General features: G+C 43.4%; 1 protein-coding gene across 3 annotated transcripts in view; it reads right to left on the minus strand.

Moving 5' to 3' along the window:
* The window catches only part of STAC (SH3 and cysteine rich domain), a 146,667-nt gene that overhangs the window by 58,917 nt on the left and 61,284 nt on the right, over positions 1-26,466 (minus strand). The window lies entirely within an intron of this gene.

Consider the following 26,466-nt stretch of genomic DNA (forward strand, 5'->3'; position numbering starts at 1 on the left):
GATTATAGGAGTGCATAGGCATAACTTCAGCCATGGTTCCCTGTACTGGTGCAATGAAGAGACATCTGAGGGTACCCTGTGTAAATGATGGCCTGAATGACCTCAGGTGGAATGTTGATTTCTAGTACGGGAATGCTTACATTTTGTATCTTTGGTAGCTTCATTCTTAAAAACTCTGGCTTCAGAATCTAAATAATAATAGGATTATTTGGAAGAGTCAGTGCTCCATAGTGGAATTAAAAGTAATACATGCAGGACATGGGAAGTGTTTCTGTGACTTTCACATGCTACTTCTTTTTGACGTCAAATCATGGTATTAAAGAGATGATCTTTAAGACTGTGAGGCCACGTGAAACCAGCTAAGCCAAACAGAGTCACTGGGCATGATCCTTTCTCATCTCCTATAGACAGAAGGTAACTTGAGAGAAAAACAAATGAATGGAGGAAAAAATCAGCATAATTAAGACAGAAGGAGTTCGGCAGTCAATACGTACACACACTTGCATACACACACTTGTGTGTGCACACCCACGCACACTTGCACACACATATTTGAGATCGAAGAACATTGTACTAGAAGTCATAAGGGAATTCTCACCCTGATCCTTCTGGAAGGAAAGGCAACAGGAAGGAACTAAAAATTATCGTGCTCTTGTGCACTCTTGGGCAGTTTCCTGGATGTTCTTCATTTTATTAATACTTGTTACCTGTTATATGCAAGGCATCATTTTAATTGAAGAAGGTGGGGGTAATCAATAATTTCGATGGCAAAGAATGGACTAAAGTTGAGTTGGGTTGAATATGTGATTCACTAGCTCTGAACTCAATACTGTAATCTTCCCCCTGTTTTTAACCACACAGTACTGTGAGGTAGGGATTTTTGTTCTCTTGTTGTTATTTTTTTTAAAGATTTTATTTATTTATTTGACAGACAGAGATCACAAGTAGGCAGAAAGGCAGGCAGAGAGAGAGGAGGATGCAGGCTCCCTGCTGAGCAGAGAGCCTGATGCGGGGCTCGATCCCAGGATGCTGGGGTCATGACCAGAGCTGAAGGCAGAGGCTTGACCCATTGAGCCACCCAGGCGCCTCTGTTCTCTTGTTGTTACAGAGAGTGAACTGAAGCTCAGGGATACATAGCAAGTGAGGACAGAGATGGGACGAGGGTCCAGGTCTATACAACTTGGAGCTTGGCTGTCTTCCCTTGCCCCCACTGCCTCCTGCCAGATGTCCACACATCAGCAGATCTCTACCCTGGCCTGGTCTGCATTTTTCCTATTGAAACTGAAAGGGAAAAATTCCAAAGGCATTCATGGTCCTCCAAGCTCTGTTTATGATAATCGTAGAATAAAATTGCAAGTATGTTACCACAGCCATTGAAGACAGGGTTGGAAGGTTGGAGGAGAAGCGTCAAGGAGTTTCTAGATACCAAAGTTTTCCCTGAGGAGATTCTGGGTCAGCAATGGTTCCTGTCCCAACATCCTCTTCCGATCACATTTACAATGGGTAACAGATAGGCTCTCATAGCGGACGGAGGTGAACAGGAATTTTTTGCATGAGCTGGCCACTGCAGAGATGCGGGTCCATGTAACAGGTATGTAGAAGGGATTATAGGCTCCACTACTCTGCAGCTCAGGGCAGGCTCTTGAATCATGCAGAAGGAACGTGTGGGAAATACGGAGTATTTTCCATTGCAGACATTGCCAAACCCACTAAGCTGGTGATGACTCATGCGATCAATACACATTAGGAATCAAGGCTGCAAATGCATTAGCCAATATAAGAGTACCCTGCTGTTTCTAGTTTTCCTATGCACTTATCTGGGGACTTCTTTTTGTTTCGAAAATGACACTGATGTCATAAATGTTCTCATCTTGGTTGATTCTTTTTAAAAGGAGGATTGGAGGCAAGGTGGAGAGATACAAATGTAAGAAGACAAAAGTACCAAAGCAGGACAGTTCTTCTACAACTTATTATGACGTCCATGCATAAATTGTCTTCTATTTTTATGTTTGATCTGGATATGTGTGTATATATATGCACACGTAATAAATGTACTATGGTGAGGTAGAAGAAGCTGGACTTAAGGTATCAAAAAACTTAGATCTTAGTCCTTAGGTCTGAGACCTTGGACGGGCACCAGTCCTCGGACCTCAGTCTCTCCATCCGAGAAAGGGTGTCGCGAGCACCAAGTGGAAAAACCAAGGGGCCTTCTTTTTAAGAGGCACAATTCAACATGCAAAAGTCAATGGTCACAGGGCTAAAAGTGCATCACCTGCAGCTCTAAATGACAGTTTTCCCTGAGGTCATGATTTCCAGATTCCTTAAGGCTGAGCTGGATATTCCAAACTCAGGATTTGATGAGGCATGACTCTGCTAGAGCACCAACTACATTCTCCTGTCCTCAGGAGAGGACACTCAGTTTAGAAATTAACCAAGTGACCCTTGCTCTGTAAAGGTTTACCTCAAATACCCTTGAAACACGATTATGGCATCAAATACTAAAGAAATGTATTATTTATAGAAGAATTCATTCCAGTGATCTTTTATAAATAAGATTCATATTTATTAACTGTTACTGATTTATTTAAATAATAGTTAAACATTTAAATACAATAATATATAATGATTTTTTAAAAATGTATTAACTCAATAAGCTAACCATTTAAGGGCTTCTAACACCTGATGAAGACCAGGCTGATGGAAGTTTTAGCAGCCGTGGCCAGCGAGAGAGAATTAGAACTAATGGTTAAAGCCCAGGTGGACTGTCAGTTGCATGACATTGATCCCTCAGCTTTCTGGGAGAAGGTCTGCAGTGCAAAACTGGGCCTTCATCTGGAGCATCTCTGCATTAAAGGGTCACATATATCCTGGAGGATCTGTATGAAAGGGCTGCACTGGGAGAGGTTTGAGATTGAGAAGAGAATATTAAAACAAACCAATAAACAAACAAGCATCCCCCAAGCAAAGCAAGACAAAACGAATAGGTAGACACTTCCATCCACACTCTAGAAAGATGGACCACCGAGATGTTAAGCTTCACATTTCAGATTTGACTAGGATTTGGGCAGCCCTGGCAGGGACTGTGGAGAAAAGCTGTCAGAACTGAGAATGTCAGTTCCGTTGACATGGGCGCGGTCCTCCCTTGACTCCGTCTGTCACTTTGATTTTAGGGCAGCAGGGGAGAAAAAAGCAGCTGAGTGCTGCGGAGGACCATGCTGCTTAGACTTCTCTGGAGTTTACCCTTTCAGGATGGAGAGGGGACAGAATTACTCTTCTGGCCTTACTCTCTGCTAAGAATCTCGCCCATGCTGAGCACGCCACCAATGACATTCTTACGACATTCACCACAGCATTAGAAATGCTTTCCTGTCATCTAGTTTAGTCTTTTAAAATTGTAGCTTACAAGCTAATCAAGTGAAGGCGTAATTACCAGGAGGAAGGCAGATAACTCCCAATTCCTTCTTTGAAAAACACTTTATATTTTAAGAATCTGGAGATTCTAGTAGCAAAATGGAGCATTTCTCTGGTAGAAAACCTGTCCACCATGAAAAACTTGGTCATAAAGGAGTTTTGTTGTTGTTTTTGTTTTTGGTTTTGTTTGTTTTTTCTTCCTGAGGAATTAGACTAGGAGCCTGAAAAGTGTCTCTGTAAAGGGCAAGAGAGTACATTTTTTTTTAAAGATTTTATTTCTTTATTTGACAGAGATCACAAGTAGGCAGAGAGGCAGGCAGAGAGAGAGAGGAGGAAGCAGGCTCCCCGCTAAGCAGAGAGCCCGGTGCGGGGCTCGATCCCAGGACCCTGGGATCATGACCTGAGCGGAAGGCAGAGGCTTTAACCCACTGAGCCACCCAGGCGCCCCGAGAGTACATTTTTTAAAAAATTGTGTTATGTTACTCACCATACAGTACGTCATTAGTTTTTGATGTAGTGTTGCATGATTCACTACTTGCATGTAACACATATTTTAGACTTTGCAAACTTACAGTTTCTACTGCATCTATTCCACTGTTGTAGCGTGAAGTAGACACAAATAACAAGTAATCAAATAAGCATGGCTGTGTCTCCATAAAACTCTATCTAGACACACTGAAACTTAATTTCATATAATTTTCATGTGTTATGAAATATTCTTCTCTAGATTTTCTTTTAACGATTAAAAATAAAAACCATTTCTATTCCTGGCTCGAAATAGGCCGTGGGCCAAATTTGGCCAGTGGGCCATACACAGCTTTTAATTCTTCCCAGTATTTTTTTAAATTTAGGTTTAATTCACGTAACATAAAATTGACCACCGTGGAGTGAAGAATTCGGTGGCATTTTGTACATTTGTAATATTGTGTGACCGCCACCTCTATCTAATTCTGAAACATTTTCATCACCCAAAAAGGAAATCCCATATCCATTAAGCAATTATGTCCCACTCCTCCCTCCCCCAGCTTCTAGAAACCATCAAACTGCTTTGTGTCTTTATGGATTTGCCTATTCTTGCTGTTTCATATAAACAGCTCATCAATCTGTGACCTTTGTATCTGGGTTCTTTCACGTAGTTTGGTTCTGAGGTTTACCCACACGTATCAGTATCTCATTCCTTTTTATGACTGAATATTCCATTATATGCAGTCTAGTTTATTGTTAGAAATAGCCATTAATCTAGTTGCTCATAGAAATAGATTTCTCATTCTGATTTAAGCTCTTAGTGAAGGTGGGATAGAACGATATGATATTCTATAATATAATAAAGGATGCACATCTGAAATGAATCTGTCTGATACTTAATGAGGAAACATTAGAAACTCTCTCTTACCAGCTAACTGCTCTCATTGTTACCAGACACCAACATCAAGCTAAATCCAGTAGTCGAATTTCATCCCATAACTGATCTACCAATAGCAGGATTTGATAAGGTTGATCATTCTCTAACATTTTCTTTCTTGGGTTATAAGATGGTGTATCTTCTTGGCTTATCTCTACCACACTAGGCACTTTTTCCTGGTCTCTTGTTGGTTTTTCTCCTTTTACCCAACTTTTTAAGATTTTAAGATTTACCCAGGCTAACTCCTTGGTCCTCTTCTCTTTTCTGTCTGTACCTACTCCCTTGGTCATATCATCCCACACTATCCCTTCAAATACTATTTACATGCTTACGACTCCAGTTTTTTTTTTTTTTAAGATTTTATTTATCTTTTTGACAGAGAGAGAGATCGCAAGTAGGCAGAGAGAGAGAGGAAGCAGGCTCCCCGCTGAGCAGAGAGCCCGATGTGGGGCTCGATCCCAGGACCCTGAGATCATGACCTGAGCCGAAGGCAGAGGCTTTAACCCACTGAGCCACCCAGGCGCCCCGACGACTCCAGTATTTTTAATCTTCTACCTAGAAAAGGCCCTCAAATTCCAAATCTACGTACACACCTGACTTCTTGGTATTTTTCTACTTGGCTGCCAGATAAACATTTCAAACTTCAACATGTCTCGAACTGATCTCGTGATCTTTCCCCTTCAGCACCTACCCCAGAACCTATTCGACCTGCAGTTTTCCCATTTCGCTCGATGGCAACTCCATTTCTCCAGTTACTCGGGCCAGAAACCTTGTTGGAAAAATCCCTGTATGCTAATTTCCTCATGCAGCTCACAAGCTGAAAATCCTGCTGGGCATTTCAAAATATATCAAGAGTCCGGACCCTTCTCAGTTCTTCCCACTGTTCCCTGACCTCTGACCTGGGCTGCTATGACAGCCTCCTGACCGTCCTTTCTGCTTCAATCCCTGTCCCATTCCTCCAAAGTCTTGCTATTCTTCACACAGAAGCTAAAACCACCTTTTGCAAATACCATTGAAGTCCTATAATTACTTTACAGGGTAAAAGCCGAAGTCCTCACAATGGTCTACAGAGTTACACAAGAGATTTGCCCTCCTTTCTTCTGCCCATCATTCACTCTGCTCTACTGCACACTGGCTACTGGGCTGTTACTGAGCATACCAGGCATACTCCTGCCTTAGGCTTTAGCTCTAGTTGTTCCTTTCACTTGAAATGCCCTTTCCCTAGAGTTCTCCCACCTTTCACAAGTCTTGCCCAGGTCTTATCCCAACAAGCGTACACTGACCACTTCCTGTGATCCTGTAACCATCCCTTGCCTCTGAACTCCCAATCCTCCTCACCTTGCTTTACATTGTTCTTTCTTCCACAGAACTTAGAACATTAGAAAACTCATGCATTCATCCATCCACCCACCCATCCATCCATCCACCCGCATCCATCCATTCACCCATCCATCCATCCATCCATCCATCCGTCTCCATGACGAATATGCCAACTTTACAAGGGCCAGGATCTTTTCCAGGTTTATTCATTGTTACATCCCAAGTGCTTAAAATAAAACCTGGAAGAGAGGAGATACGCCACAAATATTTGTTGAATGAATTCCTTTTAAGTTTGAAAGAAGACAAAGATGCCTGTGGTTATGAATACTCAGCATATTAAATAAGAAAAGAAAAAAATTTGTGATGAAGGGATGCCAAATTTCTCCAAATAGTTTTGCATACTCACCAGAATCCCAGCTGAGGTCTCACTGGGATTTAGGTGGGGGATTTCCTAAAGTGATTCTAAAATTAATCTTGAAGAATAAATGCTTGAGAATAGCAAAACATTTTTGAAAAAGAATCTGTGATAACCCACAATAATAATTAAGCCAGAGACATATTGGTGCTGAAAAAACAAACAAACAAAATAACCAATAAAAAGAACTGAAAACCAAGAAATATACTTAGATATCTTTAAAAATTTAATGGTTGATAAAAGTGACTTTTGAATCAGCAGTGAAAAGAAGGATTATTCAACAAATTTTGGTGAGTAATCTGGTAAATTATTTGGAGAAAAGACCAGACATTTAATTCATAACAAATTCTGAAAAAAGTCTGGATGGGTTAAGAAATTTACCAAGAAGTTGAAACCATTAGGGGTGCCTAGGTGGCTCAGTCAGTTAGGCATCCAGCTCTTCATTTTTTTTAAAAAAGATTTTATTTATTTATTTGACAGAGAGAGACACAGTAAGAGAGGGAACACAAGCAGGGGGAGTGGGAAAGGGAGAAGCAGGCTTCCCGCCAAGCAGGGAGCCCGGTGTGGGGCTCGATCCCAGCACCCTGGGATCATGACCTGAGCTGAAGGCAGACACTTAACGACTGAGCCACCCAGGCACCCCTCAACTCTTAATTTTTGGCTCAAGTCATGGTCTCAGGGTCTTGAGATTGAGCCAACTCTATTGGGCTCCATGCTCGGTGGGGAGTCTGCTTCAGATCCCCTCTCTCCCAGGCCTTTTGCCCCTCCCCCTGTTCTTACTCTTGCTCTCTAAAATCAATCAATCAATCAATCAATAAAACCTTAAAAAGTTGAAATTATTAAATTAATTGAAGAAAATATAAACATTAGCTTATTTATTCTTGAATAGAGAAGATCGTTCTAAGTATGACTTTATGAGAGAAAATATACAAAAGATTTATAAATTTGATTACATTAAAATATAGTCACTAATAAAAAAAAGGGCAGATAAATTGGGGAAAATATGTGCCTTATAAAATTTAGGATGTTACACTGTATTATATGGGGTTGATGAACATTTCTTACCAATTAAAAGGGAGAGATAAATAAAGTAAAAGGTGCATTGTACAAGGACATAACCTTACAGCTTATACAAGAAACAGAATTAAAAGTTAAACATTTATTAAGTGGCAGACTTAGTAATCAAAGAACTGGAAATCAAAGTAGCAAGATATCCATTTTTCCTCTATCAAATGTGCAAAGATTAAAAAAATGGAAAAGAAAACCATCAGTGTTTGAATGTGGGATGATTGGCACTCCCACACACTACTGCTAGGAGGGTAAATGGTAGCCCTTAATTTGGGGGCTTAATTTGTTAATTTGAGAACATGCAACAGTTAATTTGGGAATATGTACCAAAAACTTTAAAGAGATGCATAATTCTTTGCTACAGCAATTTAAATTTCAGAATTGATCTTAAAAAATACCTAAATATGTCTACAAAGATGTTTGCCATTGCTTTGTGAATATTACAAAACAGGAAATAACTAAAATATCACAGAATAAGGTATTAGTTAATAAAAGCTTGAAAACCCATAACCAAAATACCTTTTGGCTACTGAGGCAATTTTTTATTTAATAATGATTGACATGATGCTCACAGTATAATGTTAAAGTGTCAAAACATGGGTGATACACCACAATGTTTAGAAAAACCCTCACTTAAAATTAACATCACATAGATGTCAAAAAGTCCGGCAGGCCATACCCAAGACATTAACAGTATTTCTATCTGGATGGTGGAATTACAAATGCTTTTTAGTTCTTGTTTTTGTTTAATCTGTATTTTCTCATTTTCTCTACAGAGTACATTTCCCTTTTGTAATGAGAAATAAGATGCTACCTATTGTTGAAAGGAAGTGCAATTATTTTTGAAGAATTATAAAAATAAGGTCACGTTGAGATGAGAGGGATCACCCTGATGGTGTGGTTTTGGGAGTTCCCACTGTGGGGAATTTGTGGTTGGGGTCAGGATGTGGACAGGTTGGGAAAATAAGGTGACAGCAATTCTCCCCCATCTGCACTCACCGCGACCTTGGACTCGGTAGAATGGAGAGTGTTGTCCTGGATACCAAGTCCTGCTGGTCCTGCCAGGCCCTGGCTGCCCACTCGTTCCCGTGCTGCTTGCCGGGGCATGCTAACTTGCACAGCGGGCTTTGTTTTCCTTTCCTGGAACAACGTCCTTCGAGGTGGGGCCTTCCTCTGGGTTCCCCAGAGCACATTCTGCTGCGGACTTCATAGACTCTTCCATCTCAATTATCTCTAGTTTGCAAGGGAAACGTGACCATCAACCTCCCCGACCCCCAACCCCTCTGTTCCCCACCCCTAAAATTTAGTGGATAGATTTCATTGCCTTCTAGATTCCAAAGTCTTTTTTTTTTCCCCCTAAGGGACACAGAGTGTGCGCACGCACAGGCATGAGTGGGGGATGAGCAGAGGCACAGGGAGACAGAATCTTAAGCAAACTTTCTGCTGAGTGCTGAGTCCCAGTCTGGGTTTGATCTCAGGACCCTGAGATCATGACCTGAGTTGAAATCAAGAGGCAGACGCTTAACCAACTGAGCCACCCAGGAGCCCTTCAAAGTCTTTTTTTTTCAAATCCAAGTTTTCTGAGCAGAGTTTCTCAGTCTCTACCCTACTGACCTTTGCAGCCTGATAATTCTTCACTGCACGTGTATGTGATGGGCTTTCCCATGCCCTGAAGCATGGTTAACAGCATCAGAACCCTCTATTTGCCTGAGGCCGGTTAGCATGCTTTGTCCAGAATTATGACAATCAAAAGCAATACCAGGCATTGTCAAATGTCCCTGGAGATAAGGCTGATAGATAAAACACAGAAAGTCCAGTTAAATTTTAATTTAAGATAACAAATTATTTTAAAATATATGAACATTTCAAATATTGCAAGGGATAACCGTGTCCCAAATATTGCCTGTAACACACTTACACTAAAAAATTATTCGTTGTTTTTCTGAAATTCAGATTTAACGTAGTGTCTTGTGTTTTTACCTGCTGAATCTTGAATCCCTACCTGCGAGGCAAAAATTGCCCCCTGGTTGAGAACCACAGTTGAAAGGCATCAATTATTTTCAGCCCTCTTTTATAGCAGAGGAAAATGAAGCTTTTGGGGATGGAAGTCCTTGCTTTAAGGTTAAAGTCCTTATGGAGACAAGGGTGGAGAGGAGATGTGAACCCAGTTTTGTGATTACAAATTCCCTCTTCCTTCCTGCACACAGAGCTGCTTGTCTTTTCTCCTGGGAAACTGAAAACTGGGATACCACAGGGATCAGGGCCCCTGAATACCTAGCCGGTGCCCAGGATCACCAAGAATTAGGTTCTTGCCATATGTTGTTCTCTGTCATACAATAACCCCTTGAACTTAGTTATTATTATTCCACACTTAATAGATGGAAAATTAAGGATCAGAGCTTAAGCAATTGACCCAAGTCTATTTAGCTGGTAAGTAGTAAGGTGGCAATCGTAAAGCAGGTCTGACTTAGTCCATACTCAACATCGTACCTCTGGCTGGTGTCCTTTGCTTATTTATTTCTTCCCCTCAATCAACTAGGTCTGATTGAAATCTTTTAGCTGTATATTCTGGGTGCATCATGGTATCAGATCTGATCTGTTGCATTTGAAAATCAGGGATAAAAGGATGAACTGGTTCAGAAATCTTTTCTTTTCATTTTATAAATTATTTTATTTGTTTATTTTGAGAGAGAGAGCGCGCATGCATGCACGAGCGGGCACGTGAGAGAGAGTGCACGAGCAGAGGGGAGAGGCAGAAGCAGACTCCCTGCTGAGCAGAAAGCCCTATGTGGGGCTTGATCCCAGGACCCTGGGACCATGACCTGAGACAAAGATAGACGCTTAACCGACTGAGCCATCCAAGTGCCTATCAGAACTCTTTTCAAATACTATTTCAGACAAAAACCAAGTAGTGAAACTGCTAGTTTGCTTTTTGGTATGGTGCCTCCCATGAGAGAAGTCTACCAAAAGAACAGAGAGGCTGTGGTTAACCCGAATACATCCATAGGCTTTATCATCAGTTTTTGAGAAATTAAGTGTTGATTCTCAGTTAACATTTTTTTAAAAAGAAAATATGGCATACTTTGGCTCTTTGTACATACTCAATGGGGAGGTCTAAGACTTATAATATTTTAAGTTTGGTATGAAGTGGTAAACTCCTACTCATCCTTCAATGCCCACCTGAAAGGTCACATTCTCTATGGAACTTTCATTGACCTCTTTCTTCTCAGGTAGAACTACTGTTCTCTCAGTTGGGTTTTCCTGGCACTTTTTATATGCATTGGTGCATGTTTTTTCATGTGTAGGTGTATCAACAATTACTTATTAAGTTTTCCGTATTTATTATCTATGGAAAGAAAGATGAATATTTATGCAAGAGACAAAGTCAGAAATCTCATGAAAATTTAAAATGAGCTCTTTTCTTCTTTTATGTACCTCACTTCTCTTTCCCAGGTAGGTATGGCAAGGCCTCCCACAGAAATCTTTGTGACTTGCTGAGTTAGTGTTACAGAATTAATTATCTAATTTTCGTTTTTCTCTTTTAGGTGACTTTTGTTGGGAGTATTTCTTTTTAAAATTTTTTAATTTTTTAAATATTTTATTTATTTGAGAATTAAATTAAATTAAAATTAATTAATTATGCACACAAGATAGAGAGAGAGAAAGAAGGAGCAGGGTGGGGCAGACTCCCTGGGGAGCAGGGATCCCAATGCCGGGCTCGATCTCAGGACTCAGGGTCACAACCTGAGCCGAAGGCAGACGCTTAACTGACTGAGCCACCCAGGCGCCCCAGGAGTGTCACAAAATTTAGTCATAAAGATCCTCAGTGGCTTGTAACTTAAAGTGTGGCCCACAGATCAGCATGACTGACATTTCCTAAGACCCTGGGAGGAATGCAGAATGCAGACCCACTAAATCAGGAAATGCCTTTCACCAAGACTTCCAGGTGATGGGCACACATATTCAATTTCTGCAAAGTCCTGCCTTTGAGATCCGTAGCCTGAAGACGGCAAATACATAGTACGTGTACTGAAGAAGCACTTCATTTTGTATACACGGCAGACACCACTCATCAATCATACTAATTTTCTCATCGAGAAGGGTTAGAAGCTTCTCTCGGCAATCACTGCCAATCCATTAGTATGGAAATCAATGTGCACCTCCCCCCCACCGCGGCTGACCTAGCCAACTCTCTCGTTTTACAGATAAAGAAACAGGCTTAGAGAAGCAATGTGATCTGACATATACACTCTTCCTTCACAGCAGAGCTGTATTGAATGAGTCGGGTCCAGCCCCCTGTTCTAATGCTCTTGTCGCACCACAGTGGGAAGTGAGGCAGACATAGCTCAGTCCAAGACTTACAGTTCTTTCTCACCATCCACAAAAGAGCCCTAGGTTACCTGTCACTGTCCTCACAATGTGGTGTACCAGAAAGAGCTAGCTTGACTTTTGGACCTAGAACAAGACAGCTTAAACTGCTCCCAAACTTTAGATTAACACTTAATACTTAGAAAGTTTTCTGCTAAAGGGGAAAAAAGGGAACATATTTTCCATCACAGCTGAACTCTAGTCATGGGACCCTGATTAAAAATAACCTTTCCTATCTCTCCCCTACTTCACTTGAACAAGGTGGTTTCCCAGTTTTCCGGGAAACTCGCTAATACAGTAATTCACCAATGGCCTGAAATGCCATTAAGCAAGCAGAAAGGACCACTAAAAAATGGGAAGACCCCTGGGCCATCTTTCCTTGCCTCTAGTCCCCACTCCTTGCTTCTCTACATCTCTCCAACCCCCTCTTAGCTTAAAAAAAATTAATGGCATTCATTGTTTATAAATGCTTCTGTTGATCTTTCCTATTTCGGTTCCTGACTGCTAGTGGAAAAACTCTCCCTACTTACCCCTCCCCTCACCCGCACTGAGTTTTAAAAATAGCAACGGGAGTTGGGTTGGCTCAGGGCTTTGTGTTTGGAGACCACAGCCTCTGCCCTCTGGGTCACTGGTTCACACTGGAATACGTGGCCGCCAAGCTTTCCCTCTATTACATGTGTTTGGCTTCAAATGTTGAGTGAAGACATCCTCCTGAATGACTACTTTCCCATGACCATCTGGCAACTATCTGAACTTGACACCCATGACCCTGATATTGATAATCACTGCTGCTCTGTCTTCTCCCTTGCCTTAGGTGTGGGGTTTTTACAGTCCCTTGAAGAAATCCCCTTGCTTTCTTCATAACTGTTCTAGCTTAAGTCTTGGGAATTTGTACTTCTTCTCAGGTCTCTCCAGAATGGATTGGCCAGTGTAGGTTCTACGCCTTCTCTCCATCCCCCAAGTGCTTGCCTAGGAATTTGGCATACTGTTAATATGAATCTTCTGTACCTAAAGATATGTTTCATAGTCCACAGCGAATATTCCCATGTGTCACTCTATGTAGTTTTCAGTAAATTCCAAGAAATAGGTAGGTATTGTAATTTTCAATCCTGTTTGAAAGACACTGGGATTGAGGGAAGGTCTATCAGCTGTCCGAGGTCACTTGATCTGCTAAGTGCAGAGCCAGAATGCATACCCACCCAGACTCCTCTGCACCATTTGGCCTCTCTCCCGCTCTCTCGCGCAGGCCTGCATTTTGAGCTTGTTTGCAAATGACCCACTTACAGATGTTTGCTCGTGCCACTGATGAGGACTGTCAGGGGTAGCAAACAAAGTTTCACTTTCTGGAGATCTGATGGGACAAGCCCCATTGCTTCTCTGCTTTTATTGACTCCTGGAGGTTTCAGAAAAAGAGTCAAGTCAGGGAAGCTTGATTGTAATTCTTTAGGCAAGGAGATAGAGAGCCATTCCTGAGAACATCAGTAATTCGATGTCCGTTTGTTTTCAGACAAGGTTTGGCAGCAGTAAGTAAAGTAGACGAGGAGGTAGAGATGGAGAGAAAGAACATGACGGGGGTAGTTCTTGAAATAGTTCATGTGAGATGGGCTGGATGAAGCCTGGGCTGGGGTGGGAGCAGCAGGGCGGGTGAGGGGGAGAGGAGGAGCCTGACCTGAGCACAGAGAAATCAGAGTGCATGCACGGATGGGGTTTCTGGACGAAGGGGTCAAAGATGGTCAGACCACTTGCCCCAGCAGGAGAGGTCCTCAGGGATGTGACAGGTTTTATAAGGAAAGGAGCGGCTCTGCGCCACTGTGGACATACTGAAGCCTGTCAGCTTTGCCAAGGCATCTGGGAAGCCAAGTTCTGGCTGTCGAAGTGAGAGACTGGGCCTGGGCAGAGAAGGGAGGCAGGAGGCAGCTCCTGCTCCCTGGGGTGGTAAGACCGGAAACAGGGAGAAACAAGGAAAGTTACTAGAAGTGGACACTACTGCTTTTGGGCATTGTCTCACTTAAACGTTAAACCAAACCCGCCAGATCGGCATTTTTTATTTCTATTTTTAAAATAAGAAAATGGATGCCCAGAAAATGTTTCTTGAAATGTCCTTTTCAAACCGGGAAAGCAGGCTGATCTCAGGCAAAGCGATAGAGGCCTTCCGGATCAAACAGACTCAGGCTGGTTCAGTCTCCTTCTTCAGTTTCAGTAAGTCATTCTGGCTGCTTCTCTTTACGGCCTTGGAACAGGATAGAGGTGGTGCTTGGATATCGTGGACAGGCTGAAGCGACGGGGTTTTAGACAATGTTCTTGCTGTGGCAACGGCAGATGCTTTCCCCTGATGGAAAGTGAGTGCGTGCGTGGTGTGTACATGTGTGCACACCCACATTTCATTTGTTTGTTGTTAGGTTGTTGGGGTGTGGAGGAAAGGGTCACAATCTGCTTTTGGATTTTCTTTCCAGGTAAGTGTAGCCTGTGACAGAACAGTCTGCTTTCTTTTATCTCCTTCAACAACCAGGCAGTGTTTGATAAGCTACAAAGTAAATGCTTTAGTAGCATTTGGCAATGAATGTCCCCCCCCCCTGCCCACCACCTTGTCCACCACCCCCCAAACCGCAGTCTTGAATAGCTGGGTTACAATGCACAGGTGTCACACACACACACACACACACACACACACACACACGCGCGCGCGCGCGTGCTGCTGGATGCTTTGAGCCCCAGACACATACAAGGACCTGCCCTATATTTTACCAGCCTCATTCTGTTACTTTATGATGCAGTATCCACAGTGGAGAACCAACGGGGACCATTCTAAAGTAGGTCAGTGGAACATTCTCCAATAAGGCAGCTGAATAGAAGTGCGGGCTACACACTTTCCAACAGGTCTGTATCTCCCAGGTTTACAACTGGAGATGGCTTATTCCTGTGGTTTCCCAGCCTCCAAACACAGAAGTAATAATGGGTCCAAAGGCAGGTGACCTCTACTTGTGTCTGTCAGGACTTGGTCCGCACCTCAAGTAGGAAGGCACAAATCAGCAGCATCAGTCAGGAAAAGGTTTTGCAGCTTCAGGTCTAGAAAACTCTCTGAGCATAGCCAGGATTCACAGCAGCTCCCACTTTCTGACTGCTCAAACTCTGCCTTGGGTGATTCCTCCTCCTTTCCTTTTGCCCTGGGCACCTTTTTTTATTTCTTGGTGGATGGGTCAAGGAGAAAAAAATGTGAAGCACAGTGGGTCTTGGGGGAACATGGAAACACCCATATTCAGAATATTGCTATATTACTACACCTAGCTGGTGATCCGTAGGAAGGACTATAAATTGAACAAAAGACCACCTAAAATGATCACTCTCCCTTCTCTGGTGGGTCATCTATGCAGGGAAAATACTGTCCTGTGTTGCCCTTTCTTTCTGCTAAGATATGATCTTAAAAGATTCTTAAAATACAAATCTCTTCTTTGGGGCACAAAAAACATTATTCTTCTAGGAGATCATTGCTATGCCATGATTCAAGAAATCACCAAAGTGGGGTGCCTGGGTGGCTCAGTGGGTTAAAGCCTCTGCCTTCGGCTCAGGTCATGATCCCAGGATCCTGGGATCAAGCCCCACATCGGGCCCTCTGCTCAGCGGGGAGTCTGTTTCCTCCTCTCTCTCTGCCTGCCTCTCTGTCTACTTGTGATCTCTCTCTGTCAAATAAATAAATAAAATCTTAAAAAAAAAGAAATCACCAAAGTATTTTCAGACATCATGATCTATAATTTAAGAGGGACAGTCTCTGTCCTTTGGCTGACTTTTCTCCCAAATTGTAACACGTAAGACTTTGGTCCATTACTAGTAAGGTAAACAGTTCTCAGGAATAACATCTCACATTTTCTCTGTAACACTGATTAAAGAGTGGCAGTGTCTGGCACTTGAGAAATTTTTATTTTCTGGAGACCTTTATGCATAGAAAGATTATTCCTTCACCACTTGGTCCCTTTCTTATACTTCCTAGTTGTGAGGTATTTAAGGATGGGATAGAAGAGGGAGGCAGTGTCCATGTCTTCCTAATACCAACTTATGGGTACAACATGAGAAACATATTTAGGAACATCTGTGTAAGTGTGACCAACATCATACTCATGTCTAGATAAACCAGACTCTGACAGTTCCTCTCGCTTCCTGACTTCCCCAAACTGGTCCCCAAATGGAGTTCAAATATTATCCCAGCAGTGACCTGGCTACAAGGCATCCCAGTTGGGTCCCCTGGAAGGGGGTTGGGGAGAGAGGGCCTCGGAAGTCTACTGACAGCATCGTGAGGCCTGTTAAACCCACCCTGTCCACTGAATGTTAGTGTCTGTCACTGAAGTAGGTCCAGTGCACCTTCAGCTGGAAGTGGCAGGGGCTCCTTCTCAATTTCTCCAGTTTCTGAATAACGCCGATCCCTTTCCTTTGCTACCTCCCAGACTCCTGACTCAAATAAATGAAGATGTGAGATGTCAGCTCAGGGCCTGGCACACAGCTCGTGCTCAGTGTCTAATGGATACATGGTTATTGAGATTATCCGTAGTTCTACCTTCGTACTTCTGAATATTTTGCTTTGTGTATAACAAAAGTGATCCTCTTACCCATAATTCTGATGCCGTTATTTCTGATTGGCTGACTACTCGTTTATCTGTTCACTCACTCGTTTAATAAATTTGCACTGAGCAACCCCTACAGGATGGTGTCAGGCTTGGTGCTGAGGATACTGCAGAGAACACCTGCACCACGGCGTCCACCCTCTGGAAGTTATGCGGCCACACTTGTCCTTTGTCCATGAACATGACCACGTCTCATAACCTGCCTCCTTTCCACAATGACTTAGGGGAAGACATCTTTTGGAAGATTATACTATATTAAACAAAAGACAATTATAGACAGCATTTGCTTTGGGTTGACAACAAAATACAAGAGATCCTGATATTATGATAAAGGAGTCAAGAGAAGAAATAAAATGAAATAATGAAACAAACCCCCAGAAGAATAGTGTGGGGAATATAGGGAAGCAAGAGATAAAATTTCACCATCAAAGTTCTTAGGAGAGATGGTGCCGGACAGAAGTGCCCCTACAGATGATCTAATTACTGTCATAAAGCAGCAATTCCCAGATTTTTGGACTTTCCAGACTAAGAGGAAAGGGGAGAGTGTGCCACTAGCTTCAAAGGAAGCAGAGTGGGCAGGGAGACAGAGCTACGGGACATGGCTAAGGGACATTTCATAGAAACTGCAAGAAGCCCTCAGTGGCTCACCAATCTGTCCAGGTCTGCAAGAGTTTCATTAGCTAAGTAAGTGGGGCCCCTGGAAATTCACTCTGATATGCCTTTGGTGCCAAAAATATACACCAAACAACTAAGAAACAAAACAAAAACAAGAGTTGAAGAATGGAGATGTTATGCAACAATTGAACAAGTGGTAAATACAGAAATCAGAACTAGAAATGTCTAAGTAGATGTATAAATCTTATAAAATGCTTATCTATCTTAGTATTTATTCTCAAAAGTATGACTTGTGAAACATTGGAAGAATGGTAAAAGTCTGAATTGACATGGGTGACATATTGGGTCAAGGTTAACGTTATGGGGTATCTGGGTGATGCAGTCTCTTAGGTGTCCAATTCTTGCTTTCAGTTCAGGTCGTGATCTTGGGGTTGTGAAATCAAGCCCCACATTGGGCTCCATGCTCAGCATGGAATCTTCTTGGGTTTCTCTCTCCCTCTCCCTCTGCTCTTTCCCCTCATGCTCTCTCTCTCACTAAAATAAATAAATAAATCTTTAAAAAAAGTTTGGTAAATTATCTGGAATAATAGAGAAATCTATACAAGATTTATTTTTACTTTTTAATAACTTGAGAAATGTAGAATAAAGAGTGTTTACTCAAAGGTAATCAGAAGGAGGAGTGTATTAAACATGTTCCAAAAAACACAGGAGGTCATACAAAGAAGAAACACACAATCCACACATGACTAACACTCACACAAGGAGACACATAGACACACACATGAACTGGAAGGAAGCAGAAAACACAAAATAGAAACTACATAGGCACAGTTTCTAGTTTCCTTCCTTTAAGATGGAAAGGCAAGTATTTCACTCATAACAATTAATGTGAATCCATAAATCTCTGTTATTTAAGAATACAACTTCAGGTTGGGGAAAAAAGAAATCTAAAATCCAATTATGTTTATTTGCAAGCAGCACTTAGACAAATGATCAAAAATGTTTAAAATCGAAAGTAGATAAAGGAAAATCTAAAACAAAAACAAAACCAAAACTAAGGTGGAAGTATTACTATTAACAGTGGGAGCTCAGGACACAAGTGTTAAACAGACTGGAATGGCACTGTATTTGTATCTGGATATAATTCAAAATGAAGAAGATACCCCTGTTATTGACCCTTGGTGTACTGAGTAACTTTGTGTTAAAATACGCAACACAAAGAGAAATGAAGAGGAAGATCACAGAAGAGGAAATAGGGCTTCCATGTCAAGCTTCTTTTTAGGCAGGCTGAAGACTTAATATACCTGGACATAACTTTCAGAGGGATTAGGAATTTTCCATGTACTTCTCCTATTTTTTTAAAGATTTTATTTATTTATTTATTTATTTATTTACTTGAGAGAGAGAGAGAAAGAGAACATGAGAAAGAAGGGGCAGAGTTGGGGAGAGGGAGAAGACTCCCCACTGAGCAGAGAGCTGGACGGACGTGGGGTTCTATCCAAGGATCCTGGGATCATGACCTGAGAAGAGGTAAGATGCTTAACTGACTGAGGCACCTGGACACCTCTCCTATTTTGTTTTTAATTGGCTTCTATTTCTGTTGGTTGGTATTTGAGGGCAGACTGGTTTTTTTCCCACCCACGAAGTACTATTTTCTAAAGACTCAGGGTGTACAGGTGTGTGCTAGCTGTCATGAAAATGGGCACATAAATGAGACCTGGTCATGTCTTCAGGTTGCTTATTGAAGTATAGTCTGTTTGAGGAATGATATGCAAGTTCAGAGAAACAGTGGTCACTAAAGAACTCCAAGAAGCACTGTAACTGGGTCTTGATAGCTTTGGGACCAGAATCGATGGAGAGAAGCAGGAAAGAAGGGCATTCAGATGTTCCTCAAGGAATGGCAAAATGCCAGCAAACTGAAAATGGGCTCCAAAAAACACATTAGGACGTTCCCCAGGGAGTAGATGTTTGAGGGAGGGTGGTGGGAAATATGGTAACATCCTCTCCACCTCTCTCCTCTTGTCCTATCTTTTTTCTGGTAAAGGATCTTTACTTTTCCAAGGCAAAGATGTGCAGGTCCCATGTGATACCCCAGAGCCTAACATTGGCCCCTAGACCCTAGTTGCTTCCACTTCTGTGTGAGACTCCAAGAAACCTCCTTTCTTGGAGCCCACCAGCATCCATTTCTGCTCAGCGTTTGCTGGAAAGAATGTGGATCACTTTCTCATGTAAGTAATTTCCAGTGAGAGATTTCATAAAATCCTTAGCATGTGGTGGCAAGCATCACATTTTAGAAGCCAACAGAAGATGCTACCTTAAAAGTGTTTTGTGCCCCTTTCCTTGAAAGGCGCTGGGTACAATGTTCTCTGAGAACGCTGGACCTGCATTGAAGTCTTAATAACTCTTTAATGCCTTTGCGGGCATTGAAAAGGCTCTGTGAATTACATGCACTGAAGAGATAGAAGCCAAAAACTATTCAACAGCAGCCAAGTGGAATTCGGGAAAAGGAGATGTTGGGAGAGAGAACTCTGTAGTTATAATCCACTTGGTCCACTGCCTGTTCTCCGCTGATAACACTTGGCGGTTTTCAGAAGAGCGGAACTATGAAATGCTCATGAGAGCTATCAGTATCCAAAGGGAACAGAGTATACAGTATTTCCCAAACATATACGTTAGTGTGGAACCCCCACCTTCCCAAGCTTGTGGGAGCTTCTGGAATCATCTTTAAAAGCTCTCCCTTTTGGTGTCTTCCATCACCTGGCACTTGGGATCCGGAGCGAGTTTAAATCTGCTTCTGAATGCGATCTCTTCAGCTGTTTGAGACACTGACCATATCCCCCAAAGTCTTCTCCACGCCAAACACTGCCATGTCCTGCAAACATTCCTCATCTGGAAGGGTCACCATCTCCTTACCCTGCCTGTGTGCTAGCTACTGACTTTCTGTTGCTAGAGTCAACAGGATTCTCTCAAGAGGGCCAGAGGAGCAAAGAATACAGAAAAACGACCTCTTTTGGCCTGGGCATTGTATTAGCATTCTGTCCTCTACAGAAAAGTAGCAGTTAAGTTTGTGCTACTCGGAAGCAGTGAAGACACCAGAGGCGAACAATCCTTTCTGACAAAGTACTGAGGTCTGGGTACTTAACACAGATACATACCATGACCCAATGGAAAGGATCTACTTGAAACTTAAGAAAAAGATTCTAGAGAGCACTGGTGTTTTCTTATCTATTGGCTGTACAACTTCTAAAACAATTGTCTGGTTAAGTGATTGATGGCACCTCAGAGTTTTAATTCTATTCTGAGAACACACAGATTTGACATTTGCTTTTCAATATTCCCTTTGATTTCTGTTTGGCCTTTCCCATCAAGAGACACTTCATTGCTGAGCAAACACTGCCTTGTCTTTTTAGTTTTATGTACCTATGTATGTGTGTGTGTCTACAATTTTTTTTCCATTTATGATTTGGTTAAAGTTTTATGGCTTTTCCGAGCAATCAGATGAGGTCAGAAAACAGTTAAACTAATGGTCAAAGAAGATCATAGCAGTAGGCTCCTGGACTGAGGGTAATGTAATATTTCCTCATCTAATAATGTTATCGTATTACCTTTCATTGTGATGGGATAGCATGATGTTATTGGTACAACAATGCCAAGGTCCATCTGTATTTTATATTCACTCATAATGGAGGATGTTTTTATGCTGCATCTACATTTAAAGATATGGTGATACGGCTGGTGCCTTGTCCAGATCTGGTTTATCACGCTGATGTTGTGACGATGGGCTGCTGATAGCCTGCAGGTGCTCTTTTTTTAGAGAATAAATCGTTCTAAAGACTGAATGACAGGAGATACAGGCTGGGCACCCTCATCCCAGGGTGGGAGTACCAGGTAAGAACAATCTGTGTCCCAGAGCTCCCCATGGGTGGCATCAGTCTGAGTCAACTCCGACCGAGGGCACATCCTTGCTTGGCTCCTTCCCCTGCCTCTTCTGCTGAGAGCAGCAGAGTCTGAATCCTCCTCTCCTGAGGGCACCCCCCCCCCCAGTAAACCACTTTCACAAGGATCTCTATCTCAGGCTCTGTTTTAGGGATGCTGACCTAAATCAAAGTCATTATTGTTTTCCTCTGTGGTTGCCACTTGGACAGTTTGAAAGTGAGTGATCCTTTGTGCAGTGACTATGAGCATGTTTAGAAAATATGAGCCCATTTAATACACTGTCTTCTAAGTGGATGCCAACTAAGAACATGTAGTTAATATAAAAATCATGAAGGAAACAAGGTATCTCACAGTAATGGAAGAACAAAGTCCTTTGAAAAATCCTCCTTAATTGATGGAATAGATTCATACATTGAGTCAGTTATGTTAATAGTGCTTCTTCAAGTCTCTGCAATTTTAAGGAGAGGCAGATTTCAAAGCAATTGCAATGCTTTCCTGAAATGAGGCCGCCATAGATGGAATACATTTGAGTTGACGTACAATGAAGATGAGTCCCTACCCCTGACAGCCCCAATCACCAAGGCCCAGGGATTGGAAGAGTGGATCTGCTTGGTGGAGAACGGGCATTCAGACTAAGAGGATTCTCCTAGCCTAAGACTGGGTCTTCAGTTCTCTTGACTCAAGGGCTGGGAATTCCAGCACCGGGGCTGCCTATTTCTCTCACGTCTCCACGAATGGTTGGGTTGACCATCTTTGACTTGCACAGCTGACCAAGTTTTCTGGAAAAGGACAGTCTTAGGAAGTGATCATAAAGGATAGCCATATCCTGGAGGCAAGATTAGGCTTGAAGAAGAGACTGCCTCAGTGCCTGCTCAACCCAAGGGCCTGGGGGCCACATCGGTGGGGGGGAGGTGCAAATCCAAGGGCAAGGGTGAAGCTGGCAATAGGTAATGAGTTATGGAGTGTGAGAGCTGAGGAAATTAGAAACACAGAAACGGGGAATGAGGCTGGGGTCCTGGTCTACTTTTATTGGTCACTTTCTTGTGAAAAATGTGTAGCCTTTTCAGCTTTAGGGCACGGGCAGTCAGGCGGGGAACAAATGTGAGGCCCTGTCCACCCAACCCTTAGTGTCCATTCTACTTCAGAAATCCCAGACAGTGAGAAAGCCAGACAGATTCCTTTTATTTTTAAACAAACATCCATCAGCTAGGAACCTCACACATGACTTTTGACTTTTCTTGGCCATCATTGTATAACCTTTGGTTCTCAGTTGAAAGGAAAACAGAAACTGCTCTAACAGATTTTCTGAAATGTCCCTCCCAGGAGATAGCTGCAGGTGGCCTTTCCCTGGAATTCGGGAAATGGAGATGAGATGGGGCTTGTAGGAAGCGAATCTGCAGGTAATACGTGTGGAGACAGGAGGCTAAATTTGAAGAGCAAGGAAAGGGAAGTGGGGGCAGATCACCTGTGCTCTGGTGTCACTGACAATGGTACCCCACGCCTCCTTTTGGGAATTTAGAACATTTGCCAGTCTCTGCTTCACACTGTGGCTCACTCTCTTCACCTCCTTCCTCTGCCACCTCACCTCACCTCACCTCACAGAGAGCCCTTCACGAATTCTCCTTCCTCTTTCCTAGAAGGAACCTGCTTGCTTTCCTTCACTTTCATCTTTGAAAACAGCAGAATGCCTGGCAGACCTCTTTTTTCCCTTTGTCTTTTTAAAAATAAAATGGTAGCTATGATATCAATTTAATTCTCATAAGGGAAAAATAGGGTAAAGTTCTCTTTAGCACAGGGCATTTTATTTAATTTTTTTTCCCCAAAATAGAGTCTTTCAAAATTGGGCTGTACTTGAGAAGTTCCTAAAATCCCCCCTGAGGTTAATGATTGTGATATTCCTCAGAGGCAAACTCATTTCCATTACTCATTTAAAAAACACACGTTCCTTTGTCTTTTCACACTCATCACACTGAGAATTAAAATAGAGACACATCGTCACCTGCTGAAAGATTACGAAGAGCACTGCCTTGAAAGGCCTGGTGGGAATTTATAGGGAACTGAAAGTGACGCAGCAGCCTTGGAAGACAGCTAGGCAGACAGGAAAGCAAGCTTAGAGGCCAAGCAGCCTCCGCACCCTGAGCGCAGGACATGAGACCCCCTTCCCGCCAGGCTCGCAGTCAGACCCGAGGCATCGCTTCCAGATGGGGAAGGGAAGCGGAAGGGTGGGGCAGCCCCAAGACTGGGTGCCATCCACCCACCAAAAAGGTTCAATGATCCAGAGGTCACCTTCGGTACTGTGGTAGGTTAGATTCTTGACCCCATCTTTGCCCCGGCCCACACCTGTGTCTTTTGCCAGGTGGCTCTGCCGTCCCTGGAGACAGTGCATTTCTCCACCCTTTGACGTGGGCTGGGCCCACACCCTGGAGGAATGCCACCAGATGGGACGGCGTGCCTCCTCCGGGATGCTGAGGCCTTAAGAAGCTCCATGTGCTTGCCCTTGTCCTTGCCATGGGAAGAACACACCCCGGATGGTCCACTTGTCTGAGGAAAGGGTAAGAGATGAGCAAGAACATGCAAGAGAAGATCAACCTCAGCGGTTCCAAAGAAGCCTGAGGAAGAGTCCAAGAAAGCTGGGGCTCAAGAGCAGAATACGGTTTTCTGAAGATGATGATGAAGACAGTCCTTGTGTCCATGATCGCCAGAGGGGCAGACATTGCTCCCCTGTTTGAGCATTCCACCCTTAACTGGGTCTTGGCCAAGAGTGAAGGGGACAGCAGAATCCCGCCTTCCTGGGCATACTGGAAATCACTGATACGTCCAAGTTCAGTGATGAGAGACGTTGGCTTCTTTGGGAAGCACGAACATTTTGAAGACTGTCAGATAATTAAGTGAGAAAAGCCCTTCAGATGACCTCTGCCTGACAGAAGTTAAACCACGCACTATTCACAGGTCAAGTGCATGGGTTAAATGGTTACATTCCCACTGGAATTTGCCTTTTAACTCTACCCCTTGTTCCCAACCCTCCCCTCTAAAGCCACATTGCATGAGTCTCGACTTCTAAGACGGTACTTTCAAACACAGCTGCACATCCTAAATCTTTTACACACCAAACTCCCAGAGTTTCCTCACGATTTTATTTTGACACATCACTCACCATTCTGATCACTCTCTTCCAGACACCCACCTGCTTGTCCATATCCCTCATAAAATATGAAATGCAGAATGACAGACAATCCTTGACATGTCCCTAAAACACTGCCACATACATGAGGGACTAATTACTTCTTGTTAGCTGGACATTACTTATTTCAACTATTTATGTCTATTAAGTAAAGCTAATTTGGTTTATCCTCTGAGTATATGTCTCTGCTTCAGGACAGCAATGACTATTTTCTCCTCTAATAATGATGATGATAATACCAACTCCGATGGGCCCCCTTTACTGAGCCTTCTGATGCCTAGTACTTCCCCTCTGCCAGTTCACTAAACCATTCAAACCCCCTGAGGGTGGTATTTTCATCTCCATATAAAATGAGGACACAGGCTCAGAGAAGGTGAGTTACTGGCACTCGGTTACACAGCTGCTTGGGGTTCAAATCCAGCCTGATTCCATGCACCTGATCTTTCTCCTATCCTCACTCCCTTTCATCATTTTATCTGGAAAGCAAAAGGCTAATGATACCGTGGTAGTAGCCACAAGCAAAACACGGGTCGGCATTGTCCTCACGCTGTGCACTGAACAGAAAGGTGCCTCTTTGCCTACGCTGAATGAAAATACCTCTCACCACGTCACATGACACAGCCATCAGCTGCGCGACAATCACATGACTGGCACCAAAGCCAGGATGGAGAGGAATCAAGAGGCCAGTCTTGTGATCTTCAACCACAGTTTTCTTCCACTGTTGTGGTGGACACTGTTGATACTCTGCCCAGATACTCCTATGGGGTGGGCACAGGCAGAGGAATGGCCCCCCATAGGTGTCCGCCTCCTAATCTCCAGACCCGAAGAACATGTTATGTTACAAGGCAAGAGAAAGTCAAGGTTGCAGAAGGGAGTAAGGTGGCTAGTCAGGAGGCCTTGAGATGGAAGGAGTATCCCAGTGGGCGCAAGAGGGAGAGTCAGGACCAGTGAGATAGCTGTGTGAGAGAGATGTAACCTGTCATTATAACTTTGTATGAACACAGAAGGGGCCACAAGCCAAGGTGGGGGGCGTCCATAGAAGCTGGAGGAGGAAAGAACATATATTCTCCCCTACAGCCTCCAGAAAGGAATTTTGATTCCCGAAGCCCTGATTTTAGCCCAGTGAGACCCACTGTGGACTTCCAACATCCAGAACTATAAGATAATGCATCTGTGTTGTTTTAACCCACTAAGTTTGTGATATTCTCTCACAGTAGCAAAAAGCCCCTAATATACCAGAGGCGTGTGTGTTGGCTGCTGATGACTCACAGCTACACTCCTTCTCCAGAAAATTGCCTCAGCAGAACATGAGCCACTTGGCCCAGGGAGTTCTGAAAGGGCCTCCATCGTGGGAGGAGGACGGAGGCCCACTGAAAGCAGGCTACAAAAGGCTTGCCTCAAGGAAGGACCAGCTCTGCGACCCATGGCAGAGCTCCCTCCAGAGCTGGCTGAAGTGAGACCCCTACTAAGACCACTTTCTTATTCAGCCCCCTCAACTGATCTCAGCGCACCTAACTCCCCGCTCAAGCTTCTGCTTCTAGGGAATCTGGCTTGAGACAACAGTTAGCCTCAGAAGAGATGCCAGGCTATAAGAAGCTGGTCCTGGTGGGGAAGGGGTGGGGCTGGGAGGTGCGTGTCAGGGTAGAAGAGCTGGAACATGAGACTGCAGGGCTTATTGGCTTTTGCCTGGGTCCTCACTGGGCCCTGGGGCCAACTGGATCATAAAAGTGTCCTTCCCTAAAGCATTCATGTAAAAACCCAGCCCTGTGGCATTTGGGCTGCAAGGGGGTGGGGAAGGCCTCAGGGTGCTTCCAGGTGCTCCAGGAATTCGAATGGCTACACATCTGGAGGGTCAGCACCATCTTGGGAAGACAGTCCACATCTGGATCTGGATCAGCCCTGCATTTTTCATTTTTCGGCCTCATTTCCGTTCGTGATGCCCTTTAACTTCTCCCGCTGGGGGTGGGGTGTGGGGTTGGGTAATACCCTCACTGTGCCCTGATAGCACGCACAGGACTGTCTGTTCTGTGGCCACTAGTCAATTACCGGGATTGACAGCTGCTCTTGAAACAACTGGTTTGAACTCACTCTGAGTCCCGCCCCACTCCGCAACTCCAAACTGCCTTTATGATTTCCT

Source organism: Meles meles, chromosome 4 (genome assembly GCF_922984935.1).
Source record: "Meles meles chromosome 4, mMelMel3.1 paternal haplotype, whole genome shotgun sequence".
Classification (NCBI taxonomy): domain Eukaryota; kingdom Metazoa; phylum Chordata; class Mammalia; order Carnivora; family Mustelidae; genus Meles; species Meles meles.